The sequence below is a fragment of the Musca autumnalis genome, unplaced genomic scaffold (assembly GCF_047663935.1).
Source record: "Musca autumnalis isolate F117 unplaced genomic scaffold, ASM4766393v1 scaffold_5, whole genome shotgun sequence".
Lineage (NCBI taxonomy): Eukaryota > Metazoa > Arthropoda > Insecta > Diptera > Muscidae > Musca > Musca autumnalis.
The window spans coordinates 1,140,737-1,152,690 of NW_027412088.1; the positions used below are offsets into that span (position 1 = coordinate 1,140,737).

Genomic DNA, 11,954 nt, shown 5'->3' on the forward strand with positions numbered 1-11,954 from the left:
CTAATATTGTAGTATAATTGTGAAGTGTTATTAGGTCTGTTCGATAACTTCGCAAGTAAAAAGTATTTGCAAGTTCCTGCAAATACTTCTATTTCTCTTTTATTGAATAAGTTTGTTATCGAACAACCTTTTGTACAAATATGTACAAACATTGGGATTACAGTGTGCAACACGAAAATTATTAACCCTATTTTGACACCGCAGTGTGATAGAACACCAAAAGAAGATACGAGTCTCGCCCTATCTCATCAACTTTCGCGGATATAGGCTTCCAAAGGTTTGAGGCTTTGATGTAGAAAGGGTCATTTAGTCAGGACTATATCTTCCAAACCACCGTGGTGCAATGGTTACCACGTCCGCCTTGCACTCAGAAGGTCTGCGGTTCGAATCCCAGGCCAGGCAATATCAAATTTTCAAGGGTGGCAAAATACCCTTCGTTGTAATGCTGGCGACATTCCCTGAGTATTTCAGCCATGTAAACTTTTCTACAAGTAAGGTCGTAAGACACGCCGTTCGGACTCGGCGATAAACAGTAAGGGCCATTTTTATATGTGTTCTTTTACCATCTGATGGATTTGCAAAATAAACCAATTTGGAGGCATTAAAAATATAAATTTTACATTGAAAGTTAATGCCAAGAAGCTCCTCTTTGAAATTCAATCATCACTTTTAACTTTAAGTTGAGCGGAACGCTCTAAATCTGTTCTTTCAAAAATGGCTGGTTTTCTTAGTACAGGTGCAGAAGCTGCTGATATTGAAGTAAATAATATTTTTATAACAATAATATGGTATCAATACGTACAAAAATAATATTGAAGATGTTACAATTGAAGACCATGTTAATGTCGATTGCGATACTTCAACTATGAATTATCTATTTTTGGAAGTCTCGATCAATGTTCCCGTTATATTTTTCTTCCATTACAAATTATAGCTCCGTTCCTTTACGTGCAAGAATCTTCAAGTTTTACCACTTTTTACTTAAAAAGCGTTCCTTTACTTTACCGGTTTTACCATTTTCAAAAGTAAAGGAACAGACCATATGATTTATGTTTATTCATATACACACGTTTGTTTCTTTATTATAGCTATATTACATTACGTGTATTTCATGTGTATGTTTTGTATTTTTTTACATCTACATGTTGTACACATAGTGTGATCCATATAAAAAATTTCATCTATCAAAATAATGTGTGAATAACCATGTATAACTTTTTCGTTGTAGAGCCCTTCCTATTTTTGTATGTACAATAAACAGAAAACAGCTGATTTGTTTGTTTTGATGAAAGCAGAAATTTGCAAAATTTGCTGAAAGAAATAATTTCTTAAAGAAACTTAAATAAATTGATTTGATAAAGGATTTGTTTACATTTATAGGTTATGTCACACAAAAAACATATCGACACCTCCAAATAATAGTATGCTAAGTCTAAAAAGTGAGTTTTGCAGGAGAAGCTCTCAAAGTGTGGAAATTTTTTTGAACTTCAGTACTATGCTAAGTCAATATTTGTTTATAACTTCTGTTCGGATTGACCGATCATTACCAAAATTTGACAGAATTTAAGTTAAAGGATGTTCGACACCTCCAAATAATAGTTTGCTAATTCTGAACAGTGAGTTTTGCAGAAAAGCTCTAAAAGTTTGGAAATTTCTTTGATCTTCAGTACTATGCTAAGTAAATATTTGTTTATAACTTCTGTTCGGATTGTCCGATTATTACCAAAATTTGACAGAATTTAAGTTAAAGGACGTTAAATATAAAAATGTAAAGAACTTGAAAACATGTTAAGTCGACTTAGCATACTATTGTTTGGAGGCGTCGATATACTGGTGTAATAGCAAAAATTATAAATCATATGTAAAATGTCATTTTTCGCACACACAAAGAATTACACGAGGACAAACAAATTCAAAACATACACATGAAATACACGTAATGTAATATAGCCATGGTTTAATAAGAAAGGTTAGCTAAATCTTTCTGACAATTTAAATTTTTTCTTTCGACTGTTCTTAAAACGTCAGAACAATATACACAATCTTTGTATGTGTGTGTGCTGTTTGAATAATATGCCAAACAATTTTAAAAGCAATCGAATTCAATGGCTTTTAAAATAGTTTTTAGAACATTTGTATGGAAGAAATTTGTCAGCTTTTCATTGAAACAAACATTTTATCATATCCACAACTCGATTATGTGGAAAAACCTTGGCCCTTTATTAATTTTTCGTGTTTTTTATAAAATGCTCAACATTGGTATTGTAAACAAACCCACTTGTTGCTTTTGTGTTTACTAATTTTGATGTTTTAGGAATTCAGGAAAAACAAGGGTTCTATAGATTTTTTCCATTTAAATCTACCTCTTTACTTATACCATGAATATAGCTATTACTCATCTTTCTAGGTCAAACTAATCATTTTGCATTCGTTTCTCTATAACGTAGTAATCAAGGCCGACATAAGGTCGGCCATTCAGAATTCTGTTAACAACTTTTGACAACAAACATAATAGATTTTACATTATTGTGATTTGAGTTTCGTTGTATTTTAAATCACAATAATGTTTTTGACAACAAACATAACAATCAGGTGGGCTTAGTGTCCAACTGTATAAACTCTGGTAGTAATTCTTCGGTCCCCAAGTGCTACGTTATAGAAAAGTTCGACTGTATTTAGTATTTGTGTAAATAAACAAAACACACTTATACCCCGGTTACACTTAACCGGATTAACCCAGTGGGTTTGGATTTCAAATGTCAATTCCATAGCGCAAACGTCAAATAAATCCTCTCGAAATCGGTTAATCCGGCAAAAAACTCTAATGTAACCGTACTATTACCCCTATTATTATAAGTCTTCTTTTGTTATAGTTTGGATTTCCGAGCAGATCTATAGCTTTCCGGTTAATTAAAATTAAAAGTAATCATTAAATTTCAAGAAGGACATTCGTGGCATTAACTTTAAATGTGAAAAATAAATTTTTAATGCCTCCAAATTAGTTTATTTTGTGTATTCCAATCCATCCAATAGTAAAAGAAAACATATGTATAATAATGCCCCTTAATATTAAAATGAGCCTTCTTCTGCTCTGTGTACAGAGTTGCAAAGGAATTAATTATTATTTTGAATTCAAACTACAAACAAAATAATTCACGAAAAGGATTCGTATACATCCATGGGCGTAGCCAGGAATAGCTAGGGAGGGGCAGCTGCCCCCCTCCCTAGATGCCACAAAACAGTTCATTTGTATGTAAAAAATTACAAATATTACCAAAAAACAAGCCCCCCTAGAACGACGAAAAAGCATTCCTGGCTACGCCCATGTATACATCTATGATTTAAATATGCATCTTTTGAAGCACGCAATTTATGCTGTACCTTGTAAAATTTATTCTTGTTTATTGCATGTTATGTTGCATTCAAATGCGACGGATTACAGTTTCGTGTGAATTTATACAGAAATTCAATGAGTATCCACAATTCATAAAAATGACACAAAAAGAAAATAAGATTCAAAATCAAGGCGAATTTAACAAGATGATCCAATAGGCGAATTCGGGCGAATTCAGGCCGAAGTCTTTATTTGCTGTCAAAATTTTTTGCGCGAAATATCCACAAAAAGTAGAAGAAAACGTTAAAATATTCTTCGCGAAGTTTAAATAAATATGTTGTACACAGGTATTCTTTATAGATGCGAAATATTTGTTATTTATTTTTGATTAAAAATATGTTTTGACAGCAAATGAAGACATCAGACGGTATTATTGTATCACCTTCTTTCTTGCACCATGATTCAAAATAGTACAGAAAAGCACATATATTTGATTGTATTTTCCTAGAATGTTCAAATATTTTGACATGTCACAATAAAGTAAAGGAACGAAAAAATAGTAGATCTGCTAGCTATGTCAAAAAGAAACATGAAAATTCAATTTTCTTCTTTTATTTCTCAGTTTTCAATTCAAAATAATCGTCAAACAAATGTCGAAAAATTAGTTCTACCATTTTTTACCTGAAGAAATTTGTCTGGTAGCCAGTGGTAGAAGAGAAAGACATTTCTGCTTTCTCACTATCTTAAAATTGATTCCATTTTTACCACTTATTGGGGTTAAGGAACGCTTTGCAGTTTAAGTTTTGACAGTCGATTTTTCGAATATATCGATTGCTGTCAAACTGTCCAACACCCACAAAACATTTTGTGGTTGCCTGATGACTGGCAAAAATGAATGGCACCACTGGCAAACAACCAATATTTGAGCAAGAATCGACAGTGAAAACGGATGGTGTGTACCCCGCTTAAGTCGTGTGAAATATGAAACACCTCTTACTAGGCGTTTACACCAGACAGTTTGTTTTCAAATACAACTCTGAATAACTAACACATACATACATAGAAGAAGCTTTATATATGTACATATTGTAGCGCAATTAAATTTAACTAAACTCCGGGTAGACGTGTTTTATTCTCCGATACGATTTGTACCAAATAACACAAGGGTTCGTTTTAGATTCCGATTCTACAATGCTTTATCAACTTCACTTCAGTTATTCACACAATACTTCATTCAGTTCACTTAAGGGGTGTTTACACTATCTATGAATGTCATATGAGATGTCAAATTTGCTACCTGTGAATGTTGTACACATAGTGTGACCACTATGAAAATTTTCATCTATCAAAATGATGTGGCAACTCATGTGTACATTTTTCATTTTGGGAATGTTCTATTCGGCCATGTATTTTCGTATGCAGCTGAGAAATTAATTGTTAGAAGAAAACAATTTTACCAAAAAATGAAGGAAATAGGTAAAGAAAACGAAAATGTGAGTGCGATTAAAGTTTTTAACAATATAAGCTTTGTTCCTTTACTTTTTTAATGGTAAGAGTGGTAAAAGAGAAAAGTGTCAAAATTGTTCAAAATTGCTCTCTCATGAACATTTTACCAGAAAAGTAAAGGAACGGAAAAATGGTAGATCCGGCAGCAATGTCAGAAAAAAACATAAAAAAAATCAATTTTCGTCTTTTATTTCACAGTTTTTAAATTAGTGTTGTCAGTGTTCGACTTTTTTTCGGTTTTTCGTCCATTTTGTGAAATAATCGTCAAACAAAAGTCGAAAAATCAGTTCTGCCATTTTCTACCTGCAGAAATTTTGCTGGTAGACTGTGGTAGAAGAGAAAGCCATTTTCGCTCTCTCTCCCCTCTCACTCTCTTGCTTCCAGTTTTGCCACTTTTCGTGGTTAAAGAACGCTTTGCAGGTTAAAAATGGTAACAAATGGTTAAAATGGTAACCTCAGGTAAGTAAAGGAACACAGCTATAAATTGTCTTATTTGCGTGATTTATATTTTGTGGTTATATGAAATTGAATGCTAGTGTGAACGCAAAAACTAACAGCCTGTTTCTGTATGTCGAAAGAAGAATGTGTGCGATAGAAATACGTCCAAACTCTTGTGTGTTTTCAAATTTGTTTTTTGTTTTGAAGGAAAAGCAAAGGTGAAATTATTTCGAAAACTAAAGTTCGGGCGTGCTGCATTCGCCCACATTCTTCTTTCGACATACAGAAACTGGCTGTAAAAGTGGCATGGACTTTGACAAACATAAAGGATGTCGAATGGATAAAAGAAGTGACAGCTCAAATGACATTGACACTTTACTTTTACACTGCTAACGATTTTAGTTCGCGGTATAATTTACAACTCAATCGCCAACCAGCTACGCTCGCGTATTTATACCCGCTTGTGTATGCAAAGACTGTTCTAGTATTCTTCATCTGGGAGGTCCTCCAATGTTCAAACGAGATCCAGATACTCGTATACAGACAGATTAATGTAAACAACTAATATATCTAGGTCAGGGCTGCTTACAAATGTATTTAAGAGAAATACATATTTTAGTTTTTCTTGAGTTTTCATTAGATATTTAAAAAATGTTAAACAAAATTGTAATTTAAAAAACTATCTAAGATGAATTAAATCAAATATTACAACAAACTTCGATGTTTTGCTGGAAAAACAACATTTAAGAGTATCTGGTATTTACGGTAGTGTAAAGGCGTGAGCACCAATGATCTAGATCTGTCTATTTACCCCAGAACAAATGCCTGTTCCAGAACCTGCAAGAAGCAACTATATTTACTACGATAAACAATTTTCCTTTATGTTATCGAAAAAAATAGCAATAAGTTGTAGATTCTTGCAGTACTGGAACAGACCAATAGTTGAAAACTAAAATAAAACAAAAGCTCTGTTCCTTTACGTGCAAGAATCTTCAAGTTTTACAACTTTTTACTCGAAAAGCGTTCCTTTACTTCAGACACCATGCAATTCATATAGAACCAGATTACAAATTTTGCTACTTTTGCCGGTTTTACCACTTTCAAAAGTAAAGGAACAGACCAAAAATTTATAAAAGTAATATTTTTTAGACAAGTAATACATGAACTCAACGGTCTTCTCGATTGCTGTGGTGTGAAATCACAGGTTAAGTATAGCCATGGCGGAAAAAGGTGTAACGTCAGAAAAGGCTGATCACCATGCTAGTTGTCAAAATGAATTATTGTGAATGAAATCACATACAAAACAATAAACATTAATATACGAAATGTAAACAAATTTTGACGTTTGGAATTATAAAAAATGACCATAACTTCTAGACCATCACAGATATCCGACTAAAATAAACTCCTGAAATATTCTTTGAGTTTAATTAATTAGAACTGTGGTGGAATTCTGTAACGCATTTTCCAATCAAAGACATAGAACTGTAAAGACTGGAAAACATGCATAATGCACAAATGTTTATGAAACAAAGTATATAAACATTTTTACCAACAACAGGGGTATGTTATAGCTCATTTAGACTAGCCATAAATCCTCAACTGGATTTAATAAATCCAGTACAAATCTGATTGCATTTAGATATACCTTTGGAGGATTTAAATGGCAGTCAGCTGATTTTTCTTCATAGCACAATTACCAAGGTAGATGCATCAGCACATCTGATCGTATTTAAAACGTTGTAAATTGAATTCGTCTCAAAAAACATACGGCAAATTACAAATTTATTGTTTAATATTGAAAATGATACTAATGCTAACTAACTCTAAAGCCACACGCTGAAAATTTCATACGAAATATAAGATCTTTATCAGTTTATTCCGGAGAATAAACAGTGAAAAATACTCGCAACAACTTCAAGGAAGGGTTAAGATACCCCAAAACAAGGCTATTTGCGTGCACTGGCATGGAAAGCTATTACCAGGTATTCCCAAAACAGAGCAGAAAGAACGGGTTGCTGTTCTAGTATCATCTGGTATGAGGGTAAAGAACAACTCCTGGGCGTTCCTGAAACTGACAGTAGCTCAGGGGAGAAACAAGACCTAGCAGTGTACAAATGCCTATAATAATAGGGTGTTAGAACAAAATTAATTAATAAATTAATGTGTGTGGGAAATCTGGTATATTTTGACCGGATTTAGCAAATAAAACCTGATAATGTACTAAATCCGGCTAATGAAGTCATACCTAATGACCTGTAAGACGATTGGAATTAATACCCCGTATATATAACAGGATTTAACAAACCGACTGGATTTCAAATGTCAATTCCATTACTTATATTTCAAATAAATCCTCATAAAGAAGGTTAACCCTGCAAAAGGCTATAATATAAACGCCGTGTAAAATACGCTCGAATTACTATCAAACTTCTGTTATTATAATAATTTTTGTTTGAAATATTTTTCTAGAATCATAAGTTTGGTAGGCCGTTAATACCTAAACGTATAACGAAATTTGAATGTATATGGAGATGACACTTTTTCGCAATAGAGAAAAATAACAACACATCTCTTAATAATGCAAAAAGTTATAACCGTAATGTATATGGGTGAATATTGGGAAAATACTTGTTTCTGTGTCCCGGCACATTTAGGTTAAAAATATTGAAAACATTTAATTCTTAGAAACGGAGTAAGTAAACTAAATGCCCTTAAACGAGGCTCGGAAATCAAAATAAAATATTCTACATATTGTATATGAAAAAATTGGTCGCAAGGTGCAAATACTCATTACCGTGGCGCCCCAATATTTCAAAATATATTATATAAATGAAGTACGCCGAGAATAGACTAATGAAGACATAGACACCGAAATGTTCGGAATTGAGTGTGGTTACTAAAAAACTCAATATAAAATGCCAAAAATATACAAGTTAATAAATACTTTATTCTGGTAAAAGACTACATGGGGATAGTTTTTGATGGGAACTATATCATCAGATAAAAATATCCAAGAAAATATTGACATTTTCCCCAAAAATCGTCTTCGAACTTTTTTGAGTTTTCGGGTTTGAGTTACTTGACCGCGGAAAAATTGAGTAATGGGCCGAGATATTCTAGAACAATGAACAAAGTCTATTTTAATTTCATAAATATAATTTTATTTTTTTAATTATGATATTGAGACATTTTAGTCGTGTCCCTATTTTTTTGTCATTTCCATGGGCCAATGAGTTTATTAAGAAAAAAAACCCGGTTTTTTGTTTATATGTATGTAATCTGTCAATGTAACGACAATTCCCGTTAGTTTTAATGATAATCGACAGAAGTGAAAAATGTAGTCAGTTGATTTTGAACTGCTGAAGTGTTTATTGTTTTTTGTGCATGTTCCTGAAATTGTTTCATTCCCGTGGTGAGTATTTTTTCCATTATTTATATTATAATTTCCAAATTGATGGTATAGGTATGTTCATTTTTTAGTCAGTATTAAATTATTTTATATTTTAAAAAATTTTAAGATTTACACATTTAAATCCAAGAATAGTCACGTTTCCATTATTACAGCGGGTATTTTCTAACCACGGTAACGACAAAAGGAACACGGGAAGAACATTTTCAATATTAATTTGAGATTATTCAATATATGATAATTATTTAATAAATTTATTATCGAATTATCAAAAAATTATCAAGAAATGCAAAATAGAATTATCAAGAAATGCAGAGGAAAAAGTGCCATTTCCGTGGTTTTTAAAAATCCTTAAAATCTATAAATACACATGGGGCACCGCAATGTAATGCATAAAATAGTCTTATAGGGTAAGTGCACCAGTAGTCGGCACTTTAAGGATTCTCGTATCTTTAGCCGTATGTAATTCCGAGTCTAAATGTCCAATCAAATTGAATTTAAGTTGTTATGATTCGTTATTTTGTGTAGTTTTAGATTATATAAACATTTTTTTTTTTGATAATTTCTGTTCAACATGCAAAATTTACAATTTTAGTGAAATACTGTTTTTTCACCAGTAGTCGGCACCATTACCCAATAGTCGGCATGATATGACCCAGTATTCGGCATGAACAATGGCTCAAAGAACAATGGCTTAAGCATTGGTTATTTATACATTCCTAGTTCATTATATACATTTCTATTGATTTTACTTCAAAAAATAAGGAAATTTAAACATATTGTTTGAATAAATTAGTTCGTGCCAATAGTCGGCATCTATTACCCAGTTGTCGGCACCCCACAACGTACGTACTTCAAATCATGGCTAATATCGCTTAAAATCGCTAAAGTTCCTTTCAAATTGAAACAATTTTTATTAATTGGCCTTTAAATTATTTGTTTAGTATTTTTTTTATAATTTTTAGCTAAAAGTAATCGATAAAAACCAATGTTTATAACCCAATGCCGACTTCAGGCAAATTTTATATTTTTTAGTCCCTAAAGTCGGCATTAGCAAAAATTGCACAGTTATAAATATTTTTAAAAATTTCTTTTTCTAAAGTGTTCTTTTAACTGTTCTCTACCTATATAACAAAAATGTTGTGGACAATTTCTTCATTTTAATATAATTACAGAGCTTATAAGGTTAACATCTCTACAATTTTTTTCTTAAGAAACATGCATTTTCAGTTGTGGTGAAAACTCTTCACTGACAAAAACTTAAATTTCGATATAAAAATTGGTCCTAGCTCAATGAAATTTTATATAAAGTTAGCTGACAGTATTGTTAAAGCATTTTTAAGATTATTTTCCTATTTTGTTTTCTTAATTTTCAGTTATTTGAGTTCAAATTCAAAAGGTGCCGACTACTGGTACATGCCGACATTAGGTGCACTTACCCTACAACAGTATACGCCGAAAAATGTTTATTTAAAACCATTTTCGCACTTTGCCGTTTTCGACTCCCAAAACCAGTCATATCACAATATTCACCCATGTATGTACTATGTGAGAGGTGTGTAAACAAATTTCGTTTAGATCCTCCAAACTTGACTGTTGTTGGATTATTTAATAGCACAGATCAGCAGCAAACAAATGGCGACGAACGTGTCAAAACACTACACGAGCATATCCTTCTTTCTATATATATGTACATATTACATACATAACATATCTACATCATAACATATTTTTTCTAAATAAAAATAATTAAATATACCTAGGTATACCTTTGTATACGTACATATATACAATGTTTCTGTCAAATGTAAAAAATCAGCACAATTAGCTAGCCCGGATGCGTTGTATGACTCCTGTATGTATGTAATGTATGTATGTATATACCCAAAAGCTTGAAAATCTGGGCTGTCCTTTTTGAAGACTCTTCTGATAGATATGTTTACAACAAAGTAGCAATGAAATCAAGAGCACGGTCACGACGTAGACGATAATTATTCACATTGATTGGACAAGGATTTAAGTTGAGTTTTGTTTCCGTTGTGAGTCTCACGAGTTCAAAATTGCACGTACATCCACCCGAACACCAAAACAAACGACTTTTTTTTTAACTATTCACTGACTTGGCTTTACATTTATTGCGTATTTCCTCAGTGAAGGTTTTGCTTTTGGTATTTGTGCTGTGTTTTTTTTTTAACACAATCAAAATAAAGTAAATAAAAACCAAAAAGAAGTTGTTTTTTCGCTTTGGGTGTTTGTCGATTTTATACTCAAATCATTTCGCGATAATCAATACACTGAAATGGTCCGTACTAAGTCTAAAAATCTACTAAAGCACCGAACGACTCACTTCATAAGCAACATCGGACGTTGCTTCGTTCATCCTTCGTTGATGTTTGAGTACCGTTAAAATATCAGCTGTTCGAAGGGAATGCAACATGTTTTCCGTTTGTGTTGTTGTTGTTTCAATTCCACTCTTCGTTTGTTTTGACCCATAGGTAAATATAGTAAACGATGTGTATGTGTGTGTATTGTCTGGATTTGTTTTGAATGTAAAATGTGTACACATATTAGGGTGAATCCAGATTTTGGGCAGAGAGATTCGCATACCCGTTTTGATTATTTTAGTATAACGGAAAGTGGATGCAAATGGACAGATTTAATAATTATAAAACTTAATCTTTGTTCCTTTACGTTAAAGTTTCTTAAAGTTTTTACCACTTTTACCATTTTTAACTCGGAAAGCGTTCCTTATGCTAAGTTTACATTTACGAAATCCACTCGATTTCAACTGTCAATTCCATAGCTCAAGCGTCAAATGAAATCTCATCTCACCAAGCATTAACCCCAAAAAGTAGTAAAACTTGAAGCAAAATTTAAGAAAAAGTATGGCAAAATGGCTTTCTCTTTTACTACTTTCTGCTCGACAAATTTCGTTGTGTAAAAAGTGGAAAATCTGTCAAACTGCTGATTTGACATTTATTTGACAATTAAGGCAAAAGAAAACAAGGCGCATTGTCAAAGCAAAATAAAAGGAAATAAAATAAGTATAAGTAATAAAAAATGTAAACCAATAAAATAAAAAACAGTGACATTTATTTTGTTAGTTGTTATTTTTTAAGTAGCCATGTTTGTTTTTTTGACATCGCTGCAAGATCTACTATTTTTCCGTCCCTTTACTTTTGTGCAAAACTTGTTACGTGAGAGCAATTTGGGCAGTTTTCTCTTTTGCTACTTTTACTATTAAAAAGGTAAAGGAACAAAGCT

General features: G+C 32.2%; 1 protein-coding gene across 1 annotated transcript in view; it reads right to left on the bottom strand.

Moving 5' to 3' along the window:
* Positions 1–11,046, bottom strand: part of Stacl (SH3 and cysteine-rich domain-containing protein) — a 427,746-nt gene extending 416,700 nt beyond the window's left edge. The window contains exon 1 of the mRNA XM_073988359.1: positions 10,474–11,046. The gene's annotated coding sequence lies outside the window, so the exon portion shown is untranslated. The remainder of the gene's footprint in view (positions 1–10,473) is intronic.
* Positions 11,047–11,954: the final 908 nt, after the last annotated feature.